Raw genomic sequence first — 15,751 nt, forward strand, 5'->3', positions numbered from 1 at the left:
GAAAGAGGGCAACCAAACTCACTCGGATGACGTGCTTTTAGTGCCCTTCTGAAGCCAGAATGAGAATGAGGCTCCTCTTCCTGGGGGACCATGCCTGCAGCATCTTCGTGCAGCAAGGTTAACACTGACTTGATGTTTTCAACCTTCAAATAGATAGGGAGAAGGTTTGATAAATAAACCCAGGCACTGGCAAACTCGGCAGAAGTATTGAGAATTGGGTGGAGAACAGGGCTTGCCCTCTGCTGCTTCCCTTCCTTCTCCTTTCTGCTCACCTGAGGTCTGGGAGAGCATGCAGGGTCAGTAAGGCTTTCAGAATTGCCCTTCTTCATTTTCCAGGAATCGTGGTCTTTCTCTCCCTCTGGACACTTGCACGATCATACACCTCTTTCTCAGAAGTCACATTTAGTGAGGCGTAATTTCTATATAGTAAATTCATCCTTTTTAGGTATTGCAGATCTACGAATCTTGGCAAACACCTGCAGTCTTGTGACCACCACCACAATCAGGATACAGAATACTTTCATCACCCCAAAAAGTTTCTTCATACCCCTTTGGAGTCAACCCCTTCCTGCCATCTCTAGCCCCTGGCAATCGCTCATCTGTCCCTCTAGTTTTGCCTTCTCTGGAATATCATATTAGGAGAATCATACACCACGTAGTATTTTGTGTCCGGCTTCTTTCACTTAGTGTAAGGCTTTTGAGATATATCCGTGTAGCTCCATGTAGTAGCAATTTGTTTTTTTTTTTTTTTTTTTTTTTTACTTCTAAGTAGTATTCCATGACATGGATATTCGAAAATTTGTTTACCCATCCACCAGGAGATGGATATTTGATTAGTTTGTGCATTTTGGTGATTTTGAATGGAAATTGATTTCAAAAGGTTTTTTGTTTTTTTTTGTTTTTTTTTTTTTTGCAAGTTAGGTCAATATTGTTTTTTAGTAACTTACCATAACTTACTCATGTAACAATTAGCAACTATACTTTCGGTTTGATTTGATACTAAGAAATTATCTTTTAGGGTGCCTGGGTGGCTCAGTTGGTTAAGCAGCTAACTTCGGCTCAGGTCATGCATGATCTCATGGTTTGTGAGTTCTACCCCACGGCAGGCTCTGTCCTGACAGCTGGAGCCTGGAGTCTGCCTCGGATTCTGTGTCTCCCTCTCTCTCTGCCCCTCTGCTGCTCATGCTCTGTCTCTCTCTCTCTCTCCCTCTCAAAAATTAAACATTAAAAGAAAAATTTTTTAAAAAGAAATTATCTTTTGCCTTTTCAGCTGAAGCATTTGTTCCAAAATATGATCATAACCAGGGCAGGCTGGCCATGGGAACTTGTCACAGATGTTTCAACAGGCAGTCTTCTTTCTGTACTTGCCATTCAAGGCCTATGACTTTCCACTTGGAGAGCAGAGCACTACCTCTTATCCCTATCTGAACAGGCAAATGTACTGCTGGCCAAAGGGACTGAGAAGGTGGCCATTATAGCTGCCCAAGGTCCAGCAGTCCCTTTTGCAATAAGGCCATGATGTCAATAATTGTATGTGAACGGATTGTCAAGTTCCTCCATAGGAAACTAGGGGCTCAACTTTAATTCTTCAAACTGTTACATATTGAAAATTTCATACCTGAGAAGGAAGAAGAGCAGTACCTATAAAGACATCAAATTGCCAAGATGTGTTAAATGCTGATTTATCATATAGCGAATGCACTTAAAATGGAATTTGTGTTTTAGATACATTCGCCTCAGGCATCGTAGTGTTACAACATGCCGTGGTATTGTGGTATCATGTTGCAAAACTATCCCTGTTGAAACTTCCCTCTCTCTCTAACCTCCTTCTTTTCCCAGAAAGGGGGTGGGGGGGGAGGAGAGAAAAAGGGGTTAGGGAGTGGAGAAGAAGGAAGTAGAAAACTTAGGTCTTAATACAGCAGTTTTTATCTTAGAATCTCAAAAGTTGTTTTCAGAATCAACCCGCTTGCCAGAATCAACCAGACTGCCAGGACAGGGGAAACTAGGGAGGAAGTAGAAAGAATTTTTGTGGAGAACCACAATGTGGTGGTTAATTTCATGTGTCAACTTGGCTGGGCCATGGGTTACCCAGATATTTGGTCAAACATTATTCGGGATGTTTCTGCTGAAAATATTTTTTGAATGAGATTAACATTTAAATTTGTGGACTGTGAGTAGAGTGTATTACTTCCATAATGCCGGTGGGCCCCGTCCAGTCAGTTGAGGCCTGAATAGAACACAGTCTTGACCTCAGGAACAAGAAGAAATTCTGCCAGCCGACTGCCTCTGGATTTGAACTGCAACTTTGCCCCTGAGTCTCCAGCCTGCCATGCAGATTTTCGATTTATCATACTTCCACAATTACAGGGGCCAATTCCTTAAAATCTCTCTCTCTCCCAACCCTTTCTCTTTCCACACACACACACACACACACACATCCTGTTGGTTCTGTTTCTCTGGAGAACCTTGACTAACACACGCCACAAGTCAGTGGCAGATTGAGTGCAGTGGTTGATGACAGAGGCTCTGGAGCCAATTATCTGACCTCAAATGAAGGCTCTGTCAATCATCAGCTGGGTTCAGTTTCCTCATCTGGGAGGCAAGTCTACTCCCCTTGTGGAAATGTGAAGGCACAAGGGCTCTAGGAACCCAGCTGCAATCATCATTATAATTAATATCTGAGTCCGAGTGGCACTTCTTTAAAAATTGGCCCAGGTTTGCAAAGAAATGTACTGTTTCTAGAAGCCTTGAATATGGCAGTGTTCACAAGTTTTGGGATGATGGAACAGTTATATCTAGGTAAGCCTTTCTATCAAGATTTATCTACTTGTTATCAAGTACTTACAATGCAGAGTTTTACCTAAATTCAATCCACCAAACAAACACACAGTGAACATTATTATCCCAATTTTATAGGTAAAGAAACAGGCAGAGAGGTGAAGAATGTCACCTGACGTCACACAATAAGGCAATAGCACAGACCTTGGGGGACTTGTCACCACAACATCAAACTGAAAGCAAGACACACATGCCCATACACACACACACATGTGCACACATGCACAAAAACTCCTAAAGAATCACAAAACTTCCACAGTTGGGAAAATATTAGACAATTTATTCCAACCCTCTCTCAAGCCGTTAATCTCTTCCCTAGCATCCGCTTAAACGAGCACTGAGCCTCAGCTAAATATTTTCTGTCTAGGAACCCAACGGCTACTGAAGCAGCTATTTCTATTTTTGGATAGCTCTAAATGCATCACTTTGTTGTTTTGTTTGCTTCTTATACAAGCCTAGTCTATTTACCAATGTCTCCTCCCCTTCGGTGACAATCCTGTACCTGGGAGCCAGGCAGGCTATTTGCACACGGGTATGTGCTTCCCTTGTCCAATTCATCTTAATTTGAACGATCTATGTGGCAGAGTAATTTTGAAATATCAAGTAGTTTTGTTGGTGCGTTTACACATTTCTATGTACCTGCCTTGTCCTTCCTTCATAAATCACCTAGGACATTTCTGTCTACTGCCTCAAGGAAGGGAAAACAGTGGAAGACTGAGGACACAGTCAATTCTGGGACAGAGCAGAAGGAGCGTTGCATTGGAAGGAACTTTTCAGGTACCAGTGAGGACACCGGTGTGCCTGATGACGAGGGCCTCTCCGGGATGCCGGCCCAGATGGGCAATGTCCAAGGACTAGATGAATCCCAGACTCCATAGTGCCCTAGACACAACAATGGGGCATGAAACAAAATTTCAGTTGGGTGATAGAAGAATCTAGTTATAGTCCTCGCTCAACTGAGTGTACCGAATGAGATCTACATCGGCTTTAATTCCTCAATGAAAAGAAACTAGAGAAAATGATTCTCTGCCTTGGGAATAGTCTTATCCCTGGAAGGGTCTGGATAGAAGGGCGGGAAATCATGGTCCCAAGAAAATACCCTGAGAGTCATGGGCATATATGTTTATCTTATATTGGTTCCTCAGCTCATTCCATCCAGCTGTCAATATTTCTTCAAAAAAATTTTAGTGAGGGCTTGGTGCATGCCAGCAATGTGCCGATCACTGGAAAATCAAAGACAAGGGAGCTTGTTATCAGGAGGAGAATTAAAATGTAAGCAAGCACGTGGGAATGACAAAATTAAATTGGTTTAAAAACATGTAAGATGGTCTCAGTTTCCTTTCCTCTTAAAGGATCTGCTTAAAGGAAGTTACCTGAATTTTTATTTTTAAAAGTGATTATTATTAAGTAGCCAAGGTGCTATTGAATCTATCTCTTGAACCTCGTGAGACCCTGAAAGAGACCGTCAGGGAGTAGAAATTCTAGAGAGCTGAACTTTACAATCGTTGGGATCACCCTGTGGAGTGCAACTCCATTCATAGTTCACAGGCAGGCAGGCTAGGCAGTGTTTGGCTTTCTTGCTGGTGATTGTGGCCTTTTGTAGGACAATGTAAAGGCATGAACTAGATAACATTATTGAGCAGTGGTGCTCTGTGCTTGACACGTATTATTTTATTTCATCCTAGCAACAACCAATGAAATAAGTACCATTGTTAACTTGTATTATTGATAAGGAAATAAAAGCTTAGAAGGTAAAGTAACATACACAGGTAGTTAGGGGTAGCGCAAAAATTCAAGTCCAAGTCTGATCCAGAACAAAATCATTTACCTGCTATATATTATTGCTCCCTAAAAAAATGGAGAACAGGCATTTTAAAACCCAAAGAGTTATACATCAGTCCTTCTGGACTAGTATCCTTCTGGATCTATTATGAATGCCAGTATCATGAGTAACAGACTTCTCAAGGATCTCATTTTTTACTAGTTTGGGAATTAGTCATATGGCCCAACCACCTTTAAGAGAAGGACACAAATAATTACTTTAAAACTTGAGACAGTTTAACCGAATTACTCAGGAAAAGGGCAATCCGGTTTTAAACAAAGACAAGCTGAAACTCTGCAAAATGTTCTTATGTTAGCTACTTGACTATTAAGATTCTCTTAATAAAGTTGTAAACTGTCATAAAAAAAACTTGGAACATTATCTGGGTTTGGGAACTACGAAGTCAGTGATTCTTCTGGGATTATCTCTTTTGAATTAGCGCAAGTCATGGCATGCCAAGAAAATTACTCTCCAAAGCACAAGAAACACGTCTAGTGTGGCTGGTACCCTTGTTTACATAACAGTGTTTATGCTGTATGCATAGATACACATCCACACACTGTATACACACACCTTTCAGGCACACCAGTTGAGAGGTTTTTGTGGTTTGCCATTCTTCCATTGCTTCCAAGAGACCAGAGTTAGCCCTGTCTTCATTCTATGACTCTTCTGTTCCAATCTAAGACTATATTTGCCTTGGCTTTTTCCTTTTGTGCGGAATCCACACTGATGATCTCACAGCAGGTTGCATTCAGTATTGCACCTCCTTCTCCTCTCCAACAATTTCCCATCACCCCTCATTATCACTGTTTTCACGTGCTCTGTAGATTTGTTTCCTGGACAAATGTCCAGGCAGTGATGAGGTTAGTCACGTACTGCTAGAGTAATGACACCATAAAGAAGGTGGGGGGGGGGGTGCCCAAGGGTGGTGCCTGCTGTAAGACGTCATAGGCACATGGGGGAGGGGGATGGGAAGAGCTAGCTATTACGGCACAAGGGATATTTCCCAGCAGAGATGGTATCTGATCAGGATCTCATAGGATGAGTAATAGCTGTTCCCAAGAAAGCGAAACCACATGTAAGGGCAGGGAAGAGTCTGGACTGAAGGATGCACCACCTCATTTGTTTTGGAGACCCTTACCTTTGAGCTAGCTCCTGCTTCACCCCACTGCCTGCTGCCACAGTGTGGACGCTACCAGGGGAAGATCGAGGAAGCCATCTTTGAAATTGACAAAATGCCTTCTGACCTCTGACCTCAGTTAAGCTCTAACTTCTCTGTCTGTGCCTTCCGGAAACAGTGCCTTGTGGTAGAAAACACATGGGCAGCTTTTTTCCTCCAAGTGCCTTGCAGGGTAGGCTCGCCCTGGGTGGTGCCGGTTGTAGCTATCACCACGGAATCCCCTCCCCCGCCCCATTTTTTAAAAAGTTTATTTATTAATTTTTAAGAAGGAGATTGATAAAGAGCATGTGAGTCCACGCAATAGTTCAGAGCCTGATGCGGGGCTCCAACCCAAGAGTCAAACGCTTAACGGACTGAGCCACCCAGGCGCCCCGGAATTCCCTTTATCTGGACTAGATGAGACGTAAGATCTACCAGTGGTGCATTTAATCAGAGAACTGCCCTTAGGACTTTCCTTATTTAGCGAAACTATTGTTGACAAATCAAAACTGCACGCACGCTCACACCCACGATTTATTCAAGGTATGATACTAAGTATAAGTAACAGCTTCTTTCCAGAAATCTTTGGCTCCAGAAAAGAGAGTTCAGATGTCTGGTGGTTTCATAAACATCTTCGATTAAAATTCATGTTAGCACAGTTTCTGCGGGATCTGATTTCACACGAGACAGCGCCCAGTGGGGCATGTATAATTTCCATGTATATAATTTTTCCCTCTAATGTGCACACACTTAGAAATGTCTTTTTCCTGCATTAAATAAGAAATACAAATTTTAATAACACACTTCCTGAATAAAAACTTTAGAAAGTTTGCTGCTAAGTTTGATGTTTGGAAGATTAATAATTTCAGAGCTCACATGTTAGTGTTAAGATTTGCTGGTAGCCCTCATCAGGTCTACATAATACAGTTTTGTGTAGTGACATGGGCACTGCCTTACACAGTTGTGACATGAGTCCATGATATTCAGCACATTTTGGAGCAAAAGCATGACACTAAGACCCTTTCTGACAGGCTCCCATTTTGCCCCTTGCCGTATTACAATGGGGACATTGTTTTTCCAAGTCTGTCATGAGACCAGCACTATCAGATTATGGCTTGATAGCTATTTATCACTTTGAGTTGATGTAAAAACCAGGCATTTCTAATCACTTACAGCTTAGGAAGACCACAATGTTATCAGAGAAGAAAGTTTTAAAGAAATATTAAAAAAAAATTTTCACAAACATTTTAAGTAAACTCTTGAAGAAATCTGGCTTCCCACTCAAATATTTGGCTAAATAATACACTAAGCAGTTAAATTTGATCACTTTTCTAAACACCTTCTGTTTTATATATTTAATGTGGAGAGGGCCAGAGGCCACAAAGAATTTCACTGTTCCTTCCAGGATTTATCACAAATACCTTGTGTTTTACTTCTAGGAGGTATTACAGAGAAAAGCTGGGACAAGATAAGAAAGAGGTCTTAGCTGATTCTATTACATCTGATGAATTAGTCAATTGATTGAAATGATCAGATAGCAGATGTACCTCAGTGCAAAGGAAGTAATCCCCTGAAAGCTAGAGGCAAGTGTTGGGTGAGAGAGGGGATCACACCATGAGGACTTTGCCCGCCCTCTGAGTAACAGCCTTCTGTCCTGCGTGGCCATCATAAGCATCCTTTGAACACCTCAAACCTAATGTTCATACAATGAGGGTTAATTATCTTCCCATTGTCTGCTTCTCCTACCAGACTGTGAGCTCCCTGATGCCAACCATATATTATTTAAAATGTTTTCCCAAATCCTGGCCAGACAAGATGCTCAATAAGCATTTTGGAGGAAGGAACGAAGGGAGGAAGGGAGGGAGGAAGAAGGAAAGAAGGGAGGGAGGAAGGGATGGAGGCAGGGAGGGAGTGAAGAAGAGAGAGGCAAAAGTTCACATATAATGTTTAAAAAGGTATTGGTCAAAGTAAAACATGTATTTAGTTTGAGGAGCCATTTTATTAAGAACCAAGTATGATTTACTCAGAATTAAAACACAAGTTATAGGGGTGCCTGGGTGGCTCAGTCAGTTAAGCATCTAACTTTGGTTTGGGTCATGATCTTGCAGTGTGTGAGCTCAAGCCCAGCTTTGGGCTCTGTGCCTGGAGCCTGCTTTGGATTCTGTGTCTCCCTCTCTCTATGCTCCCACCCTGCTCATGCTGTACCTCTCTCTCTCTCAAAAATAAACATTAAAAAAATAAATTTAAACACAAATTATAACTTAACAAGTACTATGGGCCTTTTGTAATGAAAAATAAACACAATACCTTTTAAAAGGCTTTCAAGTACTAAATATAAACTAAACTGATGAGATTTTTCAATCTCAAGAATTACCCAGGGTAGGAGCTTTGTGAAGAGTTAACAGGCAAAAAGAGAGAGATTGCTTGCAGGAGGCCAAGTGGATTATTTGCATAAATATTAGTCACTACAAACTTCCAAAGGGTTTTAAAAGTGAACAAAGAAAACAGCCTTAAGGGAAACAAAAGCAAAAATGAACTATTGGGACCTCATCAAAATAAAAAGCTTCTGCACAGCAAAGGAAACAGTCAGCAAAACTAAAAGGCAACTGATGGAGTGGAAGAAGATATTTGCAAACTACATATCAGATAAAGGGTTAGTATCCAAAATCTATAAAGAACTTATCAGACTCAACACCCAAAAAATAAACAATCCAGTGAAGAAATGGGCAAAAGACATGAACAGACACTTTTCCAAAGAAGACATCCAGATGGCCAACTGACACACGAAAAGATCCTCAACATCACTCATCATCAGGGAAATACAAATCAAAACCACAATGAGATACCACCTCACACTGGTCAGAATGGCTAACATTAACAACTCAGGCAACAACAGATGTTGGCGAGGATGCAGAGAAAGAGGATCTCTTTTGCACTGCTAGTGGGAATCCAAACTGGTGCAGCCACTCTGGAAAACAGTGTGGAGGTTCCTAAAAATATTAAAAATAGAACTGCCCTATGACCCAGCAATTGCATTACTAGGTATTTATCCAAGGGATACAGGTATGCTGTTTCAAAGGGGCACATGTACCCCAATGTTTATAGCAGCACTATCAACAATAGCCAAAGTATGGAAAGAGCCCAAATGTCCATTGATGGATGAATGGATAAAGAAGATGTGGTGTATATATATACAATGTAGCATTACTCAGCAATCAAAAAGAATGAAATTTTGCCATTTGCAACTATGTGGATGGAACTGGAGGGTATTATGCTAAGCAAAATTAGTCAGAGAAAGAGAAATATCATATGACTTCACTCATATGAAGACTTTAAGACCCAGAACAGAGGAACATAAGGGAAGGGAAGCAAAAATAATATAAAAACAAGGAGGGGGACAAAACATAAGGGACTCCTAAATATGGGGAACAAACAGGGAGTTACTAGAGGGGTTGTGGGAGGGGGGATGGGCTAAGGGGGAAGAGGGGATGGGTAAGGGGCATTAAGGAATCTGCTCCTGAAATCATTGTTGCACTATATGCTAACTAACTTGGATATAAATTTAAAAAATAAATTAAAAAAAAAAGAAATCAGCCTTATGTATTATACTTATATATTATGAAAACAAACTATTGTAGTAAGTCTTACTGATGAGTGGTTGATTGAATTCTTTGTCAATGGAGTTTTTTCTTTTCTTTTTTAACATGGATAATGTACATATGTTGGTTAATCATTAGAGGACTCCCAGTCTTCGTCTTTGTTCTACTCCTTAAACAAGAAGTTGTAAATCCTTGGGGTTTCCTTGGAGTTATCTTAGGTAAAGTCCAAAGTTTAAGGTAGTGTTCTATACACCATAAACCTTGCTACCATGGTACCCCTAACGGAGGCAAAGATTCAAAGGAAAGGACCTAATGTTCTGGCATAGTCTTTACTCTGCCTGACTTCAACCTATTTCTTTAAAGATTCCTCATACTTGGCTTTTTACCCCATGACCTATTTAGACTTTTTTTTTAATATATTTTTTTTTATTTGAGAACAGTTTTAGATGAGAAAACTTGTAACAGTAGTGCAGAGAGTTCCCATACACCCTGTACCCAATTTCCCTTATTATTAGCATTACATTAGCAAGTTCATCTGTTATAATTAATGAACCAATATGGATACATTATTGCTAACTAATAATAATGTAGTTTACTCAGATTTCCTTAATTTTTACCTAATATCCATTTCTGTTCCGGGATTCTGTCTAGGATACCCTGTGATATTTAGTTGTCAAATTTTCTTAGGCTCTTGTTGACTTTAACAGTTCCTCAGACCTTCCTTTGATCATTTTGAGGACTGGTGGTCAGATATTTAATAGAACTTCCCTCAGTTGGGGTCTGTCTGATGTTTTCCTCATGGTTAGACTGGGGTTATGGGTTTCTGGTAGGAAGACCACAGATAAAGGGCACCTCCCATCACATCATATCCAGAGAACATACTAATCAATATGATTTATCATTGTTGCTGTTGACCTTGCTCTCCAGGCTGAGGTGCTGTTTATCAGTTTTCCCGCAAAGTTACACTTCTCCACTCTTTTCCATACTATACCCTCTGGAAGGAAGTCACTTAAGCACAACCCATATTTGAGAAGTGGACACTCAAGCTCCACCTCCGTGAAGGCAGAGTACAGAAATTATTTGGGGGGCACCTGGGTGGGTCAGCGGGTTAAGCATCAAACCCCAGCTCAGGTCACAATCTCATGGTTCATGGGTTCAAGCCCCGCATCAGACTCTGCGCTGGTAGCTCAGAGCCTGGAGCCTGCTTCAGATTCTGTCTCCCTCTCTCTCTGCCCCTCCCCTGCTATGCTCTGACTCTCTCTCTCTCTCAAAAATAAACATTAAAAAAGTGTTTTTGAATAAAAAAAAGAAAAAAGAAATTATTTGGAATTATTGAGATTTGTCTCCTTTTTCCAATTCATTTATTCAATCATTTATTTATAGAAGCATAAACTTATGGATATGTTTTTTTTTTTTTTACTTTAGATTATAATCCAATTCTACTTTATTTTGTTGCTCAAATTGTTCTAATTTTGGCTTCAATTAGGAGTTCTTTCAGTTGGTTCCTGTGTCCCTTTGACATACCCCTATCATTGTGGGGTTTTGTTTGGGGGTTTCTTTTTTCTCCAGAATTTTTTTTGTTTTTTGGTTTTTGGTTTTTTTTGAACTTTCTGGCACTATAAAATACTCCAGGTTCATCTTGTGTGCTTCCTGCCATGGTCCTAGAATCAGCCATTTCTCCAAGGAGTCCTGGTTCCTTTTATTGGAGAATGCTATAAGAAACCAAGATTTGAGTTCTAGATGTGCTGGCTTCTAGGTCCTCTCAGCTGACAGAGCAAGGAAATATATGTGCATGTTCTAACTCCTATCTGTACACATGTCTATAAATATTTGCACATACATATGTACCAGAAGTACATCCAGATACATCTATACCTATATTCAGCTAAACATAAGTTCATACAGTGTTTCCATGTGAATGTGAATGTGAATCCACTAACACAGGGATCATTCTAGCCTTCTCCCTTTGCTTATCTGTCAATTCTCCTTCCGACAGTGAGAAAGCTGATTCCCATCATTGGTTATCCATTCACTTACTTGTTCATTTCCACTATGTTTAGCAGTAACTCTTGGTAATCTGCACTCCTATGGAAAACAACTTTATCAACTAAAGCACAAAGCTTACGTACAGATTCCTTTGTGTTTGGTCTTACAGATGCCACTCATTTCCAAAGTTACTAAGGTCAGTGCCACCCCCCATCGTCCCCGCCCCACCCCCAGCACACATACCCTCAGTGAATTTGTCACACATTTACTTTCTGCATCCCATCCCTGGGATCCCTCACTGCCCAGATGATTTTTTAAAATCTGCCTACATTCATGTTCATGCTTGGTACAGATTTATTTTAATATTAAAATAATGTTTTAAATTACTTAACAACCAGCAAAACTGATAAACCACAGAGATTTATTAATCCAACAAGTATTTTCCCAGTGCCTCCCTTGTGTTAGGACTTACAACTGTCACTCTTTATCTTGGAGTTCCCTTGGGGCATCCCTGGTGTCTCCCTGCATAACCGAGGCATATGCGTTTCAGCTTAGGAAGCACGAACCAAGGAAATTGGATTGTGATTATTTATGGCCACATCTCTAAAATTCTAGGATTCTTTAGATTGGTGTAACCACATCTCCCTCAGTGGTTCCAGAGTCTGCAAAACGAGTCTATTTGGAGAACTGCATTTACATAAGGTGAGAATTGTTTTTTTTTTTGTTTTTTTTTTTTTCTTACTGCTATTTTGCTCCTAGAGAGAAAGTAATTTAAACTGCAGGGGAGGATAATAACCACCAAAGTCAACTACTAGCTTTTGTCTAACACATATGCCATCAGTACAACTTAAATTATAATCCCCTTTGTCATTCTGGGTTTGCTGAAAACAACAATTAAGTTGCTCTACACTTTCAAGGGATCTACTATATTGTTGTTTTATGGGCTTTATTTTTTGCACCCACCGCATTATCCAAACAGCTAATGAAGTTGCATGTGTAAAATTATGCCCACAAAGGATGAAAAGGCAATGGTTGGTTGTTGCTCTTATCTTTGGGGGTGGTGATGGGAAAGAGGACTTGCTGGCATTAGCAAATTCACAAATGGATTCGCTTCCTTAAGGGCATTAATGCTTTGTAACTCTTTCCGACTTAATCTTGCCTGACTCTTTGGATGACCGTCTACCCCATGGTTGTCTAAGTTTGTCCCCAGTGGGGGATGCTTATTTCTAACACTGCCACAAAACGTCGAGGACTTTTTTTAAATTTTTTTTTCAACGTTTTAAATTTATTTTTGGGACAGAGAGAGACAGAGCATGAACGGGGGAGGGGCAGAGAGAGAGGGAGACACAGAATCGGAAACAGGCTCCAGGCTCCGAGCCATCAGCCCAGAGCCTGACGCGGGGCTCGAACTCACGGACCGTGAGATCGTGACCTGGCTGAAGTCGGACGCTTAACCGACTGCGCCACCCAGGCGCCCCAAAACGTCGAGGACTTTGTAGGAGAATGCTCTAGAGTTGTATGATTGAGTAAAAAAATTGAAAAGACGAAAATCTTAACACTTACTAAGACACTGGGCTCTATCTTTTGATGTGCAAAACGGTCACTTTGAGGAATGGAAGCTCTCTTTGGGGTGGAGTCTCCCCTGTGGTGGGAGGACTGTTCAGTAGGACCTTTCAACATGTTAGTTATAAAACAAATGACTGCCCCTTGTCAAAGGGACACTGGAATCTAGAGAAGGAATCCAGGGACTGATGCTTCAGGTGGATGCTATTAGGTACTTGGCAATGGTGACCAGATATTCAATGGGGAATAGATATATCTATTATAAAAAGATAGAAAATGGTGTCCCCCAAAACTTTCCAGAATATTACTTTTGTTCATTGGAGGTATGTTAACTTTGTTGTCTAAACATTTGCTTTTAAAAAATTAGGAGCAAGAACCAGCTTCATCGGGAAAAACAAGCTTACCTGAACCTCTGTTCATTTGGGGCTGGAAGGAATAAGAAAAGGAGTGGCCGGGCCTGGGGTCCCTGCAGCCTAGCCTGTGTTGTCGCCTGGACGAGCTGTTATTTAAGGTGACCTGTGCTGGCCCCTGGGAGAGTGCCCATGGCTCCGGTGATTGCCTTGCCATGCTCTGGAAGAAGGGGTGGGTGTTCCCCCAAAGAGGAGAAACAATGGTCACTCTTCCTGGGACAGGAAAAGGGTGGGTTTGGGACTGGCAAGGTGAGGTTGTTCTTTTTTTCTGGGAACTGAGCTGGGCCTGGGCTCTGAGGTATGGGGAGGTGTATGGCACCCAAGCCAGGGTGTGGAGGTGGGGTCTGAGCCTAAAATGCCAATAGTGTAAAATTCTACAAGCTGTTGTGAGTTCCACTTAGCTTGTGACCAAGTCCTCTGTTAAGCCTTACTAAAAGCCTGACCTCCAGTGAACTAGATACCATGTATAGATGTACTAGAGGGAATTAAGGAGAACCATCTTCCTGTAGCCTACAGACAGAGATGGTTGGCCTAGAAGAGCTGTATTTTTTTTGTTGTTGTTGTCACAGGGGAACTTTATTGGGGGGAAACATGGTCACATGCAACAGGCATGCTTTCCCTCACATTCTCATTCTTGGACACACACACACACACACACACACTCATCTCCAGCCTCTCCCACACACATAGTCCAGTTCTCAGCTACAGGGGTGGGACGCTCCTCAATTCCTAAGATCCGGAAGCAATAGGGGCAGGAGAGAGTCAAGGAGGTGAGCAGTGAAGTGGTTCACAGGTGGGGGTCTCCCACCCCATCCGGGTCCCCTCTGTGGGAGGGAGCAGGGGCAGCTCAACGTGGGGCTCCTCAAGAGCCTCACCCCCACTTCCCTGATGTCGTCGGCCGTCCCCAGCGTCAGCTTGTCTTGCAGCCACTGCATGATGAAGGTGCTGTCTTTGTAGGAGTCCTTGGTGAGAATGTGTAGGTCAACCACGGCCTCATCCAAGGTGCTCTTGGCCAGTGAGACCGTCTCCTCTGGGCTGTTGGAGATCTCATAGAGGAAGACAGAACAGTTCAGGGCCAGGCTCGGGTGGATAGGGTTGGTGTGCAGTATCTCCTTGCTGATGTCTATGGCCTCCCGGGAGGCCCACAGAGCAGAGATGTTTTTAGTTGTCACTGGTGGCCACCTCTGCCAGATAGTGGGGCAGTCAGCCTTCATTTTTGGGTGGAAGAGCCTGCTTTCAGCGTCACCAGTGTCCTTGATGAGGTGGTGTCCAGCAGGTCCTCCACGATGTCACACACCTCCTGGAGCTCGGTCTCCACCTTCTCCCAGGACACTTGCACCTCCCGGCCCTTCTCTTGTTAGCCCGCTTCATCGCTTTTCTGCTCAGCACTGAGCAGATCCCTCTGGGCAGCACTCTGATCACCCACCACGTCCTTGCAGGCCACTGAGAGCCGGTTTCAGTCTTCACAGGATAGCTCCTCCCCTTTTCCATGGCGCTCTTCATGAAGGCTGCCATGTTGTCATGGCCCTGGCCTGCTCTGCCAACTTGGCCTTCTGGATCACAGTGGCTCCCTCCATGGCTCTGGGGACAGACAGACAGGCAGCAGGCTAACTGGCTGCCTTGAGACCAGTGCCAGACCCGGGGCAGCAGCAGTAAAGGCCACAGGCCAAGAAATAAGAAATGAGCAAAACCAGACTTGTCCCTGAGAACATACGTTTTGCACCTTGAGACACCTCACACTGGCTGGGAGGCATGGGATGAGGATGTATGTGGGTACTGGGAGGAGGGGACCATATTCCAGTAACTAAACCTGGGGGAGGGGCCCGTGCATGAAGACAGTAACTTGTTTCAGTTCAAGGTCATAGTTTGGAATGCCAGGAACACAGAGGCTACACTTAGTTTTCATCAGCTTCCTAACACTTTTCTATAAAATTTCTACCATGAAAGGTATGCTATTGCTCATCGGAAGCAGCTTCCATACTTAATTGGAAAAAAAAAACAAAACCCTAGCATTTCAAAATAGAACAATATTTTAAATATTTTAAGATAACAACAGTCTGTGGAAGCCTCACGACCCCTTTCTCTTCTCAACCCTTAGTGTATGTGTGTTCACGTGCACACACATTCACTGTTCCCTCTCAAACATCCTCAGTGCAGGTGGAGGACTTATGTTCTTACAATCTTAAAACCTTCGATTATAACTCACGCTAAAATAACAAAGGTAATAAAATGTGTAGGTGGAAGCTTGCCAAACATTTGTAGAGTACCGTACCGTTCATAAAGTGCTTTAAAAATATTTGACTTCATTTGAATAATGCTTTTCTGCCAGTGTTCTGGTAGAAGTTTCTTTCTTATTTTATTTGTTCGCTGAGGT

The 15,751-nt window shown here is 42.2% G+C and overlaps 1 pseudogene; it reads right to left on the minus strand.

Moving 5' to 3' along the window:
• Positions 1–13,922: 13,922 nt before the first annotated feature.
• Positions 13,923–15,347, minus strand: LOC131506481 (14-3-3 protein sigma-like; annotated as a pseudogene).
• Between the last annotated feature and the right edge of the window lie 404 nt (positions 15,348–15,751).

Source organism: Neofelis nebulosa, chromosome 3, assembly GCF_028018385.1.
Source record: "Neofelis nebulosa isolate mNeoNeb1 chromosome 3, mNeoNeb1.pri, whole genome shotgun sequence".
In the NCBI taxonomy this organism is placed as follows: domain Eukaryota; kingdom Metazoa; phylum Chordata; class Mammalia; order Carnivora; family Felidae; genus Neofelis; species Neofelis nebulosa.